We start from the raw sequence: 16430 nt of genomic DNA, 5'->3' as shown, positions 1-16430 counted from the left end.
TAAAAGTAAGGATTAGCCAAAAGCAATCCATCAAACGTGTACAATATATGTCTGTATATTTAATGACAATGACAAAAAAAACATTAAAACGGGGACAAATGTGACAACCCTTTCAAAAATCAAAATAAATACACAGACACACAAAAAAATGCCTGTCGATGAAAGAGCCCAAAATGTCAGACAGCCTACAGACTTTTGTCGCCATGCAATTTAACAGCCAACACCAGTCTGATAAGCTATCTGACAGGCTGGGAGTACGACTGAAAACAGAAAAACATACATTCACATACACATACACATACACATACACATACACATACACATACACGTACACGTACACGTACACGTACACGTACACGTACACATACACATACACACACACACACATGCACACATCCGTCGACCGAGCAAATCACACATCAACCTGCCAGCATTGACTTACCCCGCCAGTGAGAGGAGTGGCTGCAGCGGAGAGGGGCTATTTTTTGTGAAGCGGCGCTTATAAGTCCGGGCAGTCTTTCCCACCGCGCACAGCCTCGCTGTGAGGAGAGCTGTGTGTGTGTGTGTGTGTGTGTCTGTGTGTGCGCGCCTGCGAGTGCCTGCGCCACTGCCTCTCTCATCCACTCAGCCAAGCAGAGAGAGAGAGTGAGCGGTGGAGAGAGAGTGCAGTGCATCGAGTGCATCGAGTTCATTCGGGGGTTCATTTAAGGTAACGCTAAAGAAACTCCACACTGTTCCATTTTTTATATGCCTGTTGCTTCCAGACTAGCATACCGGGGTAGCGTTACAAGGAGGCACCAGGAAAAAAAGAGGGTTTCACAAGCAATTAAAAGAAGAAAAAGGAGGAAAAAACACATGGATCTTGGAAGCGAGTTTTGCATACAAGCTGGCTGACGTTATCCCACCGAGAGAGAAGACGAGAAAAGCAAAAAAATAAATGATGACATAATGGTCGTTTTAAGTGATGCCCCCGCAATGGGAAGAAGCACAAAGCGTGAGTTTACAGACGCTTTATGCTTTCCATGGTTGAGTCAAAACAACAAAAAAAGCCACACGAGACGGCCAGGAGATAAGAGTTCGCAGAGAGATGAAGAAGCACTTACCATCTCGTTCAAACCACACACAATCAGTTAAACAGAAGAGAGATGGGCAGATGGATTCACCAACCAAACTCTGTAGAAATGAACAACGCTCAAGCCAGGAAGCCCTTTTAACTGGAACCTCCAAGTCAGTACAAAAAACACGAAAAGATAAGGGGCCCTCAGAAGAGATGTGCCAGTCACCCTCACGCATAAATGCACACACACAGGCCTTAATCCGATTCAATACATTATAGCATCTGGTTGACTTGGCCCTGGGTCTGACTCACATGCTCTTTACTGGAAATAGAAACAAAAAGTCCAGACAATGGGAAGGACCAGAATGAATCATGGTGCTTTTGTAAAGTCTGATCTAAAAAAGGCTTTTTGTCCTTTGGTGGGTACAGAATAAAAATGCCACCAGTGGCAGTGGGGAAAACGCTAAAAATAGTATGTATGGTTAATTTCATAACATAACATCCCACAAGACACTCGCACTTGCAATACATCCACAAATTAAATCAAATTCGATTTCAGCTTTAAGACCCTATAGCCTATACTGAAGTCTGATTATCTAGCACCGAGTATAGGCTGAAGTCCATGGATGGAGAGTAAGGCCATACTTCTGTTGAGCAATTACAGCATCTGTCAATAAAATTCATCTGACAATTAATTTGATCATGGAATCATGGAATAGAGTCCCACGCAAATCTATCTGAAGAATCAGAAAGACCGCCCATGACAGTACCTTTCTAAACAATCTCTCAAGAAACGGGGCAGAAAAAAATAGCCAAATACCTAACTCCAAGGAGGATCTACAATACTGACCTTCATACATTTAAGACTGAGGCAGAAGGTTTTTGAGACATGAGGCCCAAATAAGTCACCTTGTCTCCCTCACTCATTTGGTTTTGTTTTTCTGAACATTTCTGTTGCTGGATGAGCACCTGGCTTAACTATGTGACACAGAGTCGAAGGACTGAAACAAACCACGGTGATCACCACCTTCTGGTACAGCCACGGCAGCCCGTTTCCATTCTGTCCAGAGGAGGAGGGTTACAGGGGGGTTAACACACCAAGCAAGCAGTGCACCAAAGAATCCCAAACAGCTCAAAGTACATTGTGAACAAAGGACATGACAAAGAAACCAATCAGTTCCTCTTCATGAAGAACAAAATGTGTCCAGATCGGAACATAGCTGTTAAAAAAACTAGCTCTAAATCGGGGCTCTAAATCTAAGTATGGGGGGGTCCCCCACTTCCTCGTGTCTCTCCGCATGGCACAGGCCTCTCACTGGTAACTTCTCCTAAGCAAGACTTAAAATGCCGCTACCTCTCTCATGTAACTGCAGAAGGTTCAAGTTACAAGAAAAAAAGGGAACATTGTTCCAGAAACAACCGTAATCTCTCGTTGTGCAACTTCCAGTCTAAGTTACGCTTTTTTCTTCCACCCTGATGTCCTAAAAACCTGAAGCAAAAAAAAAAACATTACTTACTACTAAACTACAAAAGCTTGAAAGGCAGCAGTGTTATTTCTTTTGAAAATGTGCCCTGATGTTAATGAATGAAAGCTGTTCTCAGAGAGGTGCAGTTGGATTTCTTTGTTCCAGACACAGATTTGATAGACTGTCAGAGAGCGGTGTGGACCACCCTCCTCCCCACCCTCCCCTGTTCCACCACCCCTCCCTCAAAGCCCGCGCCGGGTTCATCAGGGTTCGGCACTAGGATGGAGGGAGGGGAGGAGTGTGTATGTGTATGTGTGTGTGTGTATGTGTGTGTGTGTGTGTGTGTGTGTGACGCGGGGAGTGTCCGGTTCACTCCGAGGAGCTCCGACTGCTGGGCATGACTCAGCATCCCCCTGCCGCCAGGGCCCCTCGCCGGCCTCCGCTCACGCGCACACACACACACACACACACACACACACACACACACACACACACACACTCACACACACACACACACACACACACACACACACACACACACTCACACACACACACACACACACACACACACACACACACAGACACACTCACACAAACACACACATAATGTCCCGCTCAATTCCACGCCGCAAATGTACATCACTGTGTCTATAACAGAACAGCTCAGAGGAAAGCTACCTATCTCATTCAAAAGGAGGTTCATTAAGTTTGAATTTTCACACAGCTGAACTCTACAAACAAGATCGTAGCAGAAGGGTAAATTCAGAGGAGAGAGAACATGATGAAACAAGAAGAGGATGAAAAGGACATACAATGAAAAACAAACAGTGTCAAACAGAGACAGAGAGAAAGTGAGACAGAAAAAAGAGAGAAAGGGAAATACAAAGCCAGTAGCCGATTTGAAACGAGACAGTTACAGGAGAAGGAGGAGGAGGAGGAGGAGGAGAGGGAAAAAAAGAGAAGGAGAGGTGAACGGGTTTAAAGAGAACAGGCTCATACTCACAGCTGGAGTGCCCTCTCCCGCCCGGTGGTGGAGCTTCGCACGCTGGGCCTCCAGATACTCCCTTACAGGCTTCTGAAGAGAGGCACCCACCAAGGGCACCACACTGGAACACATCCACAAAGAGAGAGAGAGGGAGGGAGAGGAAGAGAGAAAGAAAAGAAGAGAAGGAGGGAGGGGCTGAGAAAGGAGAAAGAGAGAGGGAGGGGGTGGAGAGAGGGAGCGAGGAGAGGGACAGGGAGAGAGGGAGAGAGAGAAAGAGAACAAGACCGATCGCATCAGCGTAACTCACCACTGAAAGAGCAGTAAGTGCACTGGCTCCGCACAGACAGAGGGAGAGAGAGTGAGGGAGAGAGGCAGCCTATGGCTCAATACTTCATCCCCCATAGATAGGAGGAAAAAAAACACACACAAGCAAAAAGTACAGGATGTACAGAGAGTCGCATATCCTAAGCACTTTAACAAAAGTAAAAAAAAATGTAAGGAAAGACAGTCAAAAAACAGGAGTAGACATTCACAGACAGAAACACACACACACACACACACAGACACACACACACACACACACACACACACACACAAGCAGCAGTCCCCAACAGTGTTCTGTTGCGCAGCAGAGGAAAGAAATGAATGATTTCTCAGAACTCTCTCATTTATCACCAGCGGTTCCTGTAAGAACTGGTTTCAGCCAATTAATGAGGAAGTGAGTCGAGGCTGTGTCATCACTGGCTGAGAGCAAGACAAGGACACACCCACCAACAGCTATAGGAGGGGCCAGCTCCTAAGAGACAGCCCATATTAGGAAAACCCTTTACAAGATTTAACCACCATCAACCCCATCCCACCCCCCCCCCCCCACCAAGTGACACACTCACACTCACACACACACACACACACACACACACATACACACACACACACACACACACGGAAGAGGGAAATAAAGAGAATACCAAATGGCCCTTCCCTTTCAAGCACAAAAGAAGTTAGTAATTAATCACAAAACAAATATTAACTGTGAGCCATCTACCCCACGGCACAAACCAATTTCTATTGTCTTTAATTAACAGCTTTTGGATGGAAAAGACTTTTCTTTAGTGACCAGCATGTCCCTGCCTATCCAAGCCTCAACAAAAATGGATCTAAGGTAATATCACAAATGTTTCAACTCACAAACCAACGTTTCTCGATGGTTAGTCTTTTGTTTCTCCCTGGTTCTCTCTCCCACACATGTGCACACACAGGAAACAACCACATATACATCCTCCCACTCATTGTATGGAAGCATGGTACTGTAAAACAATCGGTAGGGACCATGGATTTCTCACCATTCTTTTCCTAAATCATTTAACCTGCCAAATGTGTATCTAACCAACCAGAAAATAAACTGGCAGAATACCTCCAAAAAACACAGTAAAAGATAGTCAACAAACAGGGCTAAGACTTTGGATTTTCTTTGTGTTTGAGAAATGGCGGGCTCGACACACGCTCCATCTGATGAGCAAGAATGAGTCATTGCCCCAGCAACTGAATGAGTAAATGCTATGTGAGTCAATGCAACACTCAGAAACATGCTTTTTAAACCTAAGGACTGACTTCATCTCTACTGTCCTCTTTGTAATATCCTGGGATCCTTCATTGACTTTTGCCAAGATTCGGATATGTATTATGGACCCTCCAAAAAAAATGTGGCCTGATCTTTTCAGATTTTGTGTGGTGAAGATGATAATGATGATGATGAAAATCCTAGCTTAGAAACTCTGAATTGATCTTAAAAACATATTTCAAAAGAAAAGGATAAATCAAATTTTCTCTCTTCCTCGGATCTGTAACATTAGAGGAACCTGTTTTTACCTGCACAAAAGGGAGGCAATCGTAATGTGAGTATACTTACACTGATCTTAAGGGAAAGCATCTTAAAACAGAACAACTTGAGTGTGGTGCCACAAGTTCTTAAAATGTTGCCTTTGAAATCTTAATGTAATGTAATTTTAACATTTTATTTGGGTGTCTCAAATGCGCTAAAGCAAGTCTGCCCACACTTTGGGGAAAATACATAGTTGAGGCATTAATCATAGTGTGAAGAGTCCATTTAGAGAACATGTTTTAGTCACTGCTGTCTCTGAAGTTACACAGAAAGACCTGTCTAAAAGTTTTCGTATGTGGCAGTTGTGTTTGATGAACCAGGAGGTCTCTTTAACTTCACAAGAACACATTTGAGAAGTAGGCAACACATTGAAACAACATGGGGGAAATAATCCCACACCAGGGACTGTTTTGTGCCATGAACAATGTGCAAATTCCTTTCAAAGTTTTTTATAACTCAATAAAAATCCCATTGAAAACGCAGCAGGACATACAGTCTCTTTAATACTATGTGTTCATTCACTCTCTAATGCTTTGCTTTATAGACAATAGTGTCCCAGCCGTTAATGTGTGAGGTTCAACAAAAACAAACTTAGTTAGGAGTGACCCATCCTTAACATCCTGCAACATGTTGTAATGTTCTTAAAATCTGACGTAGTATTCTGTCTTCTTTTATATATATTTTTTCCCATTTATTTTTAAAGGTATTTAACACATTGTGTTTGTACAGTAATGGTTATACATATATATATATATATATATATATATATTATAATCTAGTATGTTAACTGATAAACCTTTAATACAGGAAAAAAGAATCAAAGTATTAGTTTTCGTACTGATATACACTACAAAAATATATTTAAATAATTAGGGCTATGTTAGTAATGAATACAGGCATATCTTTATCTTTTGGTAATCATTTGTTATTTGGAATCTTCTGAAAGAAACTAATCTTCACCTTGATTCACAATACAACGATGAATATGACATTCACTCAGTGCATTTCATATAAAATGTCTAAAATTCTAATTAAGTAATAATGAATTTCGATAGCTATCTGAATTCACACAGAAAGTTTTGAATATAATGTTGACATTTTTCCACACGATATATTCTGAAAGATATAAATTGGTTTAACTACTAGCAAATAAAAAATGATAATATGTTTAATATATATATTTTTATAAACATGGCCAGTATAGCAAACTTAAGCTGCACACTAATTCAAGTTTACTGTGTTTGAACCCTGGCAGAAATAATGCTCGTGGAAATGAGAATCTGCAAATATGCAATGTTTTGGTGCTTTACTATTCCAATGTACTATGTTTTTTTTAAGTATCAGTCTAAAATGGTCCCAGTACAGCTAATTAAAGCCATAACAATCTTGTTTACTGCAAACCTATGAATATATGTTAATACATGGTCAAACTCTTATTGAAAGTCAAACAACAGGGTGAATTAATTATTTTGTCTTTTCTTGAGTCACTCTGGGGGCTAAAGAGAATATAACACCAGTGATCGACACTAGGTCAAATGCTAAAGAGTCATTTTGTTGAATTTAATTTCAATTCAAAGTCTATTGAAACCAGAGCATTTTGTTCACTCCCTTTGTGTATACTTAACATGACAACATGACAAACATGAAGATATACGCACAGGGGCCTCAGCAGAGAACACACTGGACCGAGGGGGACAGATGCGAAAGGTGACGCCACAAGACACTAACACAGACATTATGATAGAGCCGGTACACTTCCCAGGTCATTAGATTAAAATAAAGTAGCCATTAGTCTCCCTTAAGTCAAATGAGCTCATTTCTGGCCATGAGGTCAGTGGCGGTAATTAATGGGGTGATTCAGACAGAGGTCCTGAGATAGCCATCATCATCATCATCATCATCATCCATACCATGACCCTATCCTCTGATAAACAACAGTTTAAAAAATACACAACACGGCAACAGCAACTGACTATGGCGGAGAACACAACAACAAACATAAATCTTTCCCAGACGACTGCCGTCTGTGAGCCCATAAATTGCTTGCTGGTGACGAGATGGACTTGGCCGGAAATCAAAATGGCTGAAAATTCAGCCAAGGTCTGACTAGATGTACACATGCTGGAAGGTAGAGTCACGAGTCTCACAAACTATGATCACATGATCTAAGACATTCATGATTTATAGCAGGCCAAATGTCATCCTTTCTTTTAACACAAAGAAATAAGGAGCTGATGAATTCTTATCATAAATGATTTCAGTGAAATCAGTCACTTTCCCAACAAAAAAAACAGTGTTCAGAATCAATAGACAGGCAACTGTGAGGCACCAAGGTGTCTCATAGCAGTGTACTGTCTTAGGTCAACAGAAATGTCGAGAAGGAAACAAAACACAGTTTCTGTCTCTCTCGCTGCCCTCTTGTTCCAAAGCGTTAACAAGTATCAGGCATCAAGCGGCAAACTTTTAATGAGATACCGTTTCCTGCAGCCGTTAAAGAAAAGTAATTTGATTGGTTTTCGAAATGTTTGTTTCCTCGTGAGCAAATTCCACACAGCATGAGTAAGAAGTGCCCTTTGACCTTAGGGCCGTCCAGAAGCAGCCCGCCAAAACACAAATCGCCACCATGAGCTCTGACACACACACACACACACACACAGAAGCTCAGACCTATTGTAGCACACACAAATATGAACAGACACACTGTGTATATATATATATGTGTGTGTGTGTGTGTGTGTGTAAGTGTGTGCACAACACACACACACTAAGCTACAAATACATGCACACAAATATATTCATATGTCCGCACACAAACACTTGGTCTTTGTTTCTGTTGGCAGGATCTGATTTGGCTTGACACCCTTTCCCTGTCAAAGACCAGTTGAGAAATATGAGGCCTTCAGTTTGATGGGCATGGCCGTAATGACTTTTACCACGTTGCACGTCTCTAAATAATTGAAAAGAAATTCTACTTTCAGTTGGCAGAGACGGTACAGGCGTGTGGAGGTGACATGATAAATACGACAGGCTGCACCATCTTTCTCTCCCTCAGGGTTTTAAATGAGCCTAAGGTGGGTTAGTAACGTTAGGTTTGATCTGCCTCCGCATTAACATCACAATCTTTCCCCATGACCTCACTGTTAAAATATGAGGCCTCATAGAGGATGGAGATCCCCAAACACTATGGGTGTTAATCACACACACACGCACATACACAGACAGACAGACGCACACACACACACACACACACACACACACACACACACACACACACACACACACACACACACACACACACAAACAGGCACTCACCCCTAAACCATTTGTGCCAACCTCTGTTTAAACAGCCAGAGCTGACAGTAAAGAAAAAGGGTGTGTATGTGTGTGTGTGTGTGTGTGTGTGTGTGTGTGTGTGTGTGTGTGTGTGTGTGTGTGTGTGTGTGTGTGTGTGTGTGTGTGTAGTGGTGGTGGTGGGGGGAGAGGGAATGAGACTAAACAAAGGAGAGGGGAAGAGGGTGAGATCACCTCTTGACTTATCAGCTCACGGGACAGAGAAAGAAAGAGAGAGAGAGAGAGGGGTTAGGAGGGGAACAAGAGGCTCCACCAACTGGCCCCCCTTGGGTGTCCCATGGAGATGCCGGGAAAAAAGGAGAGTGGGCCTAATTATAGCCAACTGGCATCCGTGTCACTTCCCAGACTAGCCACCCACCCCCCATATACACGCACACACACACACACACACACACACACACACACACACACACACACACACACACACACACACACACACACACACACACACACACACCTGAGCAAGCCCAGACAAGCAGGATGCTGTCACTAGGTGAGCAGTGCCACATGACAATTGATTGAAATTAACTAAAGGTTTTCTTCTGATGCCGTGAAATAGAAGTCACACGGTGGTACGATCCAAACGAACACACACACACACACACACACACACACACACACACACACACATACACACACACACACACACAGAAAAAGCTCAACGTTTGGCAAATAATATCCCTGGGCAGTGCTGGGAACTTCCTGTGGCTTCACAGAGAGCCACTGAGTCACTGGACCTCCAGACGGAGGAGGCCTGGCCCTAGGTTCCTCCGCAGGCCCCTGCCCCAGACAGTGCTGTCACAGCCTGGGGCGGAGGCGGAGAGCGAGATGGGCGTCTGGAAGGATGAGAGAGAGATGGCTGCTGCATCAAGCAGTGCCCTGCCCTTCCTTTGCCCATTGATGTACCGTGTGTGTGTGTATGTGTGTGTATGTGTATGTACAATATGTGTGTGCTTGAACAGATTCTCTAGAGCTGCTGTGATTACACACTAACACGCACATATTGTCTCTCTCTCTCTCTCACACACACACACACACAAACACACTTGAATGAAGAGCAATGGATCTGTGCTGTGTTATCTCTCTCTCTCTCTCTCAATGTATATATACATATATATACACTACCGTTCAAAAGTTTGGGGTCACCCAGACAATTTCATGTTATCCATGAAAACTCGCACTTGTATTTATCAAATGAGTTGCAAAATGAATAGAAAATATAGTCAAGACATTGACAAGGTTGGAAATAATGATTTTTATTTGAAATATTAATTTGGTTCTTCAAACTTTGCTTTTGTCAAAAAAGGCTCCATTTGCAGCAATTACAACATTGGAGACCGTTGGCATTCTAGCTGTTAATTTGTTGAGGTAATCTGTAGAAATTTCACCCCACGCTTCCTGACGCACCTCCCACAAGTTGGATTGGCTTGATGGGCACTTCTTGCGTACCATTCGGCCAAGATGCTTGACAGATGGCGTCAGGCACTCTTCCAGCATCCTTTCACCTGTTCTGCATCTCACAAATGTTCTTCTGTATGATCCAAACACCTCAAACTTTAAAATCGTCCAGAACACTTTTTTCCAATTTTCCTCTGTCCAATGTCTGTGTTCTTTTGCCCATATCAATCTTTTCTTTTCATTGGCCAGTCTCAGATATAGCTTTTTCTTTGCCACTCTGCCTATAAGGCCAGCATCCCAGAGTCCCCTCTTCACTGTAGAAGGTGGCACTGGCGTTTTGTGGGTACCATTTATAAAGCTGCCAGTTGAGGACCTGTGAGGCGTCTATTTCTTAAACTAGGCACTCTAATATATTTGTCTTCTTGCTGAGTTGTGCACCGGGGCCTACCACTTCTCTTTCTACTCTGGTTAGAGCCCGTTTCTGCTGTTCTCTAAAGGGAGTAGTACACACCGTTGTAGGAAAAGTTCAGTTTCTTCGCAATTTCTCACATGGAATAGCGTTCTTTCTAAGAACAAGAAAAGACTGGCGAGCTTCACATGAAAGTTATCTTTTTCGAGCCATTTTGAGAGTATAACCGAACCCACAAATGTGATGCTCCAGATACTGAACTAGCTCAAATAAAGGCCAGTTTTATAGCTTCTCTCACCCGCAAAAGAGTTTTCAGCTGTGCTAACATAATTGCACAAGGGTTTTTTAGTCATCCATGAGTTTTCTAAGGCGATTAGCAAACACAATGTACCATTAGAACACCGGAGTGATAGTTGCTGGAAATGGGCCTCTATACACCTATGTAGATATTTAATTAAAAACCAGATATTTCCACCTAGAATAGTCATTTACCACATTAACAATGTATAGAGTGTATTTCTGATTAATTTAATGTCATCTTCTTTGAAAAAAACAGTGCTTTTCTTTGAAAAATAAGGACATTTCTAATTGACCCCAAAATTTTGAACGGTAGTGTATATTTATATATACTCAATATAAAGCCAGACATACAATACAAACAATTGATATAATAAGTTTTGTTCCTGACCCAGCATGACATACTCAAGCTCATTCAGCCAGGTGTCCTCCACCTGTCCTGTACCTCAACAGCCATTTATGTGGTTTCAGGTAAGTAAGTAATGGCTGCAAGCCTGCAGCTCTCTGTCTCACTCTCTCTCTCTCTCTGTCTCTCTCGCTCTTACTCTCTCTCTTTACCCACAGACTGATGAGTGAAAGTGCACTCCATCCATTACACTCCTTTGCACTGAATTTCCACTCTTCTCTCGCATTCTGACTCTCACCACAAGTCTGAAAAGTGTCTCAGACAGACAGTGGTGGCCACAAAAGAAGCAACAATCAAGGTCACATCGCTACAAGCAACGTTTACCATATTAGGCAGCTAGTAACGTTGCAGTTTGAGTGTTAATATTTTTTTTCTTATTCATTTCACACACTAAGTTTCATGCTGATTGTATTAAACATAAGGTACCATATTTTGAAATAGTACTGGGTAATGCTTTTGTGCAACAGTGAGAGGTGGATGAATTGAAGAAAACACTATAAAAAAGTTTTTAAATGGTCCCAATTACTTCACTCACCACATATCTCAAATCATTGTGGTAATTCCCTTTACAACATGCTTATTCACCTATTCTCAGCTGTTTTATATTTAGATATCACACATATATATTTAGCCATGCTCAGCCTGTGTTTTTTTTTCTGCGTTTAATTTTTGCTGTTCTCAGTCTATCCGGAGTTAGTCACTGCCTCCCATTTCATTTTAGTGGCCCCATGCAGCTTAACCATGTTCTCTTAAAACCAGAGCGCTTGCAGTGTGCGGTGACTAAGGCTGCTGCTGCTGCTGGCTGGAGGCTCTGAGACGGTGACTGGTCTGGTGCCTGGTGTGGGAGAGAGCAGGCCTGACCCTGAGGGCCCTGCGGAGGAGAGGAGAGGGCCAGGGACCGGGGCTGTGTCATGTGTGGGGCTGACCGTGACACATTCTGGTGCTGAGTAAGTCCAACAGTCCACTGTGACACATTCTGGTGCTGAGTAAGTAAGAGTCCAACACTGCAGTTAAGGAAGGACACGAGGCTTACACGGAGTAGTGCATGTGTGTGTGTGTGTGTGTGTGTGAGTGTGTGTTTGTGTGTGTGTGTGTGTGTGTGTGTGTGTGTGTGTGTGTTTTGTATGTCTGTGTTTATGTGGGTCCAATTAATCAGTTGTGCTCTGTCTTGTGGCATTTTATTGTTGATGCTGGTCCTCTCAATAACAGATTAATCTACTGGTTGAGGGCTTGTTTACAGAATCCCTGTCCAATTTCGGGCCACACAAACAAAAATATGGACAAAATAGTTTGAATCAACAAAAACACCCACATCACTAAAGCACCGGCACATGAGATGAACTCATCAGCATATCATCAGTCGATTTTGACTCAGCAGGCCCTGGGTGGCCTGTGCGTGCATGTGTGTGTGCGCGTGTGTGTATGTGTATGTGTGTGTGTGTGTATGTGTGTGTGTGCGCGCGCGCGCGTGTGTGTGTGTGTGTGTGTGTGTGTGTGTGTGTCTGTGTGTGTGTGTGTGTGTGTGTGTGTGTGTGTGCGTGCGTGCGTGCGTGTGTGTGTGTGTGTCTGAGTCTGTGTGTGAGTGTTCATGTGTGTGCATGCATGTGTACGTGTGCGTGTGAGATCACAGAAGAGACAAAAAACAAATGTGCCAGAGCCGAATGAGAAAGGAGAGCAGAACCCAGAGGCTCTTGAGCCCTCCCACAGAACGTGGGGCTCACCTCTCTGGTATGGGCCCCTCGGAGGCCCGGTTCTGGCCCTTGCTTCCAGGCAACCTCCAGCTAGGGAGAAAAAAAGACAATCTGAATGCTAATATTTACCATTAACACATCTGATCGTAATGACCCCCTCATTGGGCAGATGTCTAAACACAATCAAGAGCACCAGGATCTGGTTAGTGTCAGGGACGAAGTTTACTTTTTCAGGGTCGCCTCTCTGAACGAATTCCTTACAAATTGAGGAGGATTATGATTTGATTTTGACGGGGCAAGCATCTCACACAAGACAGGGTGAGTCAAGCCAATGAACCTCAAGTTCAGCCCTGTCAGTGTTCGAAGTTACCAACCCTCTCCCCCCTCCCTACCTCAAACTGAGACATCCTAAAGCGGAGCCCTAAGCTTTCCAAACACACACACACACACACACACACTCACACACTCACACACACACTTTCACACACACACACTAACACACACACACACACACACACACACACACACACACACTCACACACACACACACACACACACACACACACACACACACACCTTTCAATAACAGCTTTGTGGGCACAAGGGCCTCAGGTGACCAGTGCCTCCTCAGTGCCAACACGGAATGACTAACACAAGGGAAAAAATCTTGTGGTCAACGAAAACCGAGGATCAAAATAAGCCGACAGACAAATAACTTGGATGGGGAAATTCGTCCCCTGTATACAGTGTTTTCAGGAAACATTGAAGGGAATGGTTAATCCCGGAATCAGCAGCACCTTGAAGGGGAAAGATGTGTCCCAATCAGATTCCACTGGTCTACCGATTTAGATTCGATTAAACGTGTTTTGAGTGTCTTGTGAACTCATTCAGCGACTTGAAAAGATAGTAAGACAGTGAGTGGCTGTTAATTAATTATGTCATCAGCGGGCTTGAAGTGGCTCTTTGTTAGGCCGGCCCCTGTGCTTGTGAATGGACTGCTTGGTATGTGTACGCATTCAGACAGCGCTTGGCCGAGTGGACAGGGGAAAACCCTGCCTGGTGCGTATTCTCACCGCACCACAAACCCGCCGGACGAGTGAATCAGATACATACTCTACCTACTACTAACATGCTGCAGTATTTCAGCCTGTCTCTCTCTCACTTTCTCTCTCATTCTCATTCTTTCGCTCTCATTTCTATCCCTTCACTCTCACCCTCTTCCCCCCATGAATTATATGTCTCCTATCATTCACCGTCTTTCTTTCTTTCTTTCTCTTCCTCTACACTTCAGCTGTCTGGTTAGTTATTCTTTAATACTGTCTGTGCCCCGCTGCTGCCCCAGTAGTGCATGTTACAGAACAAAAGTCACCCAGGAAGGGGCTCATCTGCATCTGGCTTTGTGCTGCTAACATGCTAATGGACTCCTGAGCGGGACGGACCTCTGTGATGGAAATGGCCCACTTACGCGGAACACACACACTTCCCTCTCCTCCATTCATTTTCAAATAGGGGGGCTGGGGGGTGTCTCAGTCTCTGTCAGATGCTTCTGCTTGGCTTCATGACTGACAATGAAGGGCACCCCACAAGGAAGCACTCACTAGATAATTTACTGTACATGGGCCACAGAGAGAGCACAACAGAGACCAGGTATGAAATGAGGAAGTAACACAAACAACAAAAAAATGAATTGGGGGTCCAATCCACACTGTTAATCACATGCTCATTTAAGCTTGATGGGAATTTCCTACACCCACAGGGTGTACTTCTACTTCTTATTAGTGCTATGATATAAAGACAAAAACTTAGTAAGGGTGAGAGTGAAAAGAAATTTCCAGAACGTTTTGAAAACGTGTAATGAATACATCAGAAGAGTTGTTGAACTGACAACATGGCGTAGCTCACACACTGGAATGCAGTGCTGGGGACGCTTTCAGTCCTTTTCTTTAGTAACCTTGGAGATCTACATCAGATTCTAAATTAGAACTAGAAAATGCATTTCCTGAAGGAAATACCAGTGCATGAAATGCAAAAGTTAGGAAAGGAAGAAGAAAAGAAAGAAGAGTGAAAGAAGGAAATAAGAAAGGAAAGAAGAGTGGGAGAAGGAAAGAAGAAAGGAAAGAAGAGTGAAGAAAGGAGAGAAGAGAGGATGAAGGAAAGAAGAGTGAAAGAAGGAAAGAAGAAAAGAGAGAAGAGTGAAGAAAGGAAAGAAGAGTGGAAGAAGAAAAGAAACAAGAGTGAAGAAAGGAAAGAAGAGTGAAAGAAGGGAATAGTAGTTGAAGAAGGAAAGAAGAAAGGAAAGAAGAGTGAAAGAAGGAAAGAAGAAAGGAGAGTGAAGAAAGGAAAGAAAAGTGAAAGAAGGAAAGAAGAGTGGAAGAGAAAAAGAGAGTGAAAATATTGAAAAAAGGAGATAAAAATGGAGTGAAGAAGAGAGATTGAGTGTGAGAGAAAGTAGACTGAGAGGGATAGAGAGAAAGATGGAGAGATGGAGAGAAAAAAAAGTAGAGAATGGAAGGTGTCTTAATGTTCCTAGTTACAGTTAAATTGAGAGGGACAGAGAAGAGGTTCCTTTGATTTGGTGCAGCTGTCAGTGAAGCACAGGTGCAAGCCAGTTTAAAGACCCTATTATGATGTCATAATGGCCCAATGTAAGTCAATGGGAAAATTTAGATTCGTTTTTATTTAATATCTTAAAAAGTATAAAGTTTAGAAAAGTGAAAAAATACATAGCATAAGTGTCCTTTACAAGACCTACGCGACAAAGTTTGAATGAAGTTTCTACGTTAAGCGGTTCGGGCTGAATTAATCGCAGAAAAAGGTAACAAGAATAACTAGAAAATGCATTTCCTGAAGGAAATACCAGTGCATGAAATGCAAAGGTTAAGAAAGGAAGAAGAAAAGAAAGAAGAGTGAAAGAAGGAAAGAAGAAAGGAAAGAAGAGTGTAAGAAGGAAAGAAGATTGAAGAAAGGAAAGAAAAGTGGAAGAAGGAAAGAAGAGTGGATGAAGGAAAAAAGAAAGGCAAGAAGAGTGGAAGAAGGAAAGACAAAAGGAAAGAAGAGTGAAGAAAGGAGAGAAGAGTGGAAGAGGGAAAGAAGAAAGGAAAGAAGAGTGAAAGAAGGAAAGAAGAAAAGAAAGAAGAGTGAAGAAAGGAAAGAAGAGTGGAAGAAGGAAAGAAGAAAAGAAAGAAGAGTGAAATAATGAAAGAAGAAAGGAAAGAAGAGTGAAGGAAGGAAAGAAGAGTGGAAGAAGGAAATAAGGAAATAAAGAAGAGTGAAAGAAGGAAAGAAGAAAGGAAAGAAGAGTGTAAGAAGGAAAGAAGAGTGAAGAAAGGAAAGAAAAGTGGAAGAAGGAAAGAAGAGTGGATGAAGGAAAAAAGAAAGGCAAGAAGAGTGGAAGAAGGAAAGAAAAATGGAAGAAGAAAATAAGAAAGGAAAGAAGAGTGGAAGAAGGAAAGAAGAGTGAACAAGAGTGGCTCTGGATGAAGAGATAA

At 42.8% G+C, this 16430-nt stretch overlaps 1 pseudogene across 1 annotated transcript in view; it reads right to left on the bottom strand.

The window, feature by feature from the left end:
* Nucleotides 1-236: 236 nt before the first annotated feature.
* Nucleotides 237-16430, bottom strand: part of LOC308370601 (vacuole membrane protein 1-like) — a 38381-nt pseudogene continuing 22187 nt past the window's right edge. Inside the window, exons 4-6 of the transcript in view lie at nucleotides 3527-3629; nucleotides 2070-2117; nucleotides 237-260 (exon numbers count right to left, since the gene is read on the bottom strand). The product of the transcript in view is annotated as a vacuole membrane protein 1-like (transcript). The remainder of the gene's footprint in view (nucleotides 261-2069; nucleotides 2118-3526; nucleotides 3630-16430) is intronic.

The sequence above is a fragment of the Sprattus sprattus genome, assembly GCF_963457725.1.
Source record: "Sprattus sprattus genome assembly, chromosome: 1".
In the NCBI taxonomy this organism is placed as follows: Eukaryota; Metazoa; Chordata; class Actinopteri; order Clupeiformes; family Clupeidae; genus Sprattus; species Sprattus sprattus.
This window is presented reverse-complemented; position numbering and strand designations above follow the sequence as displayed.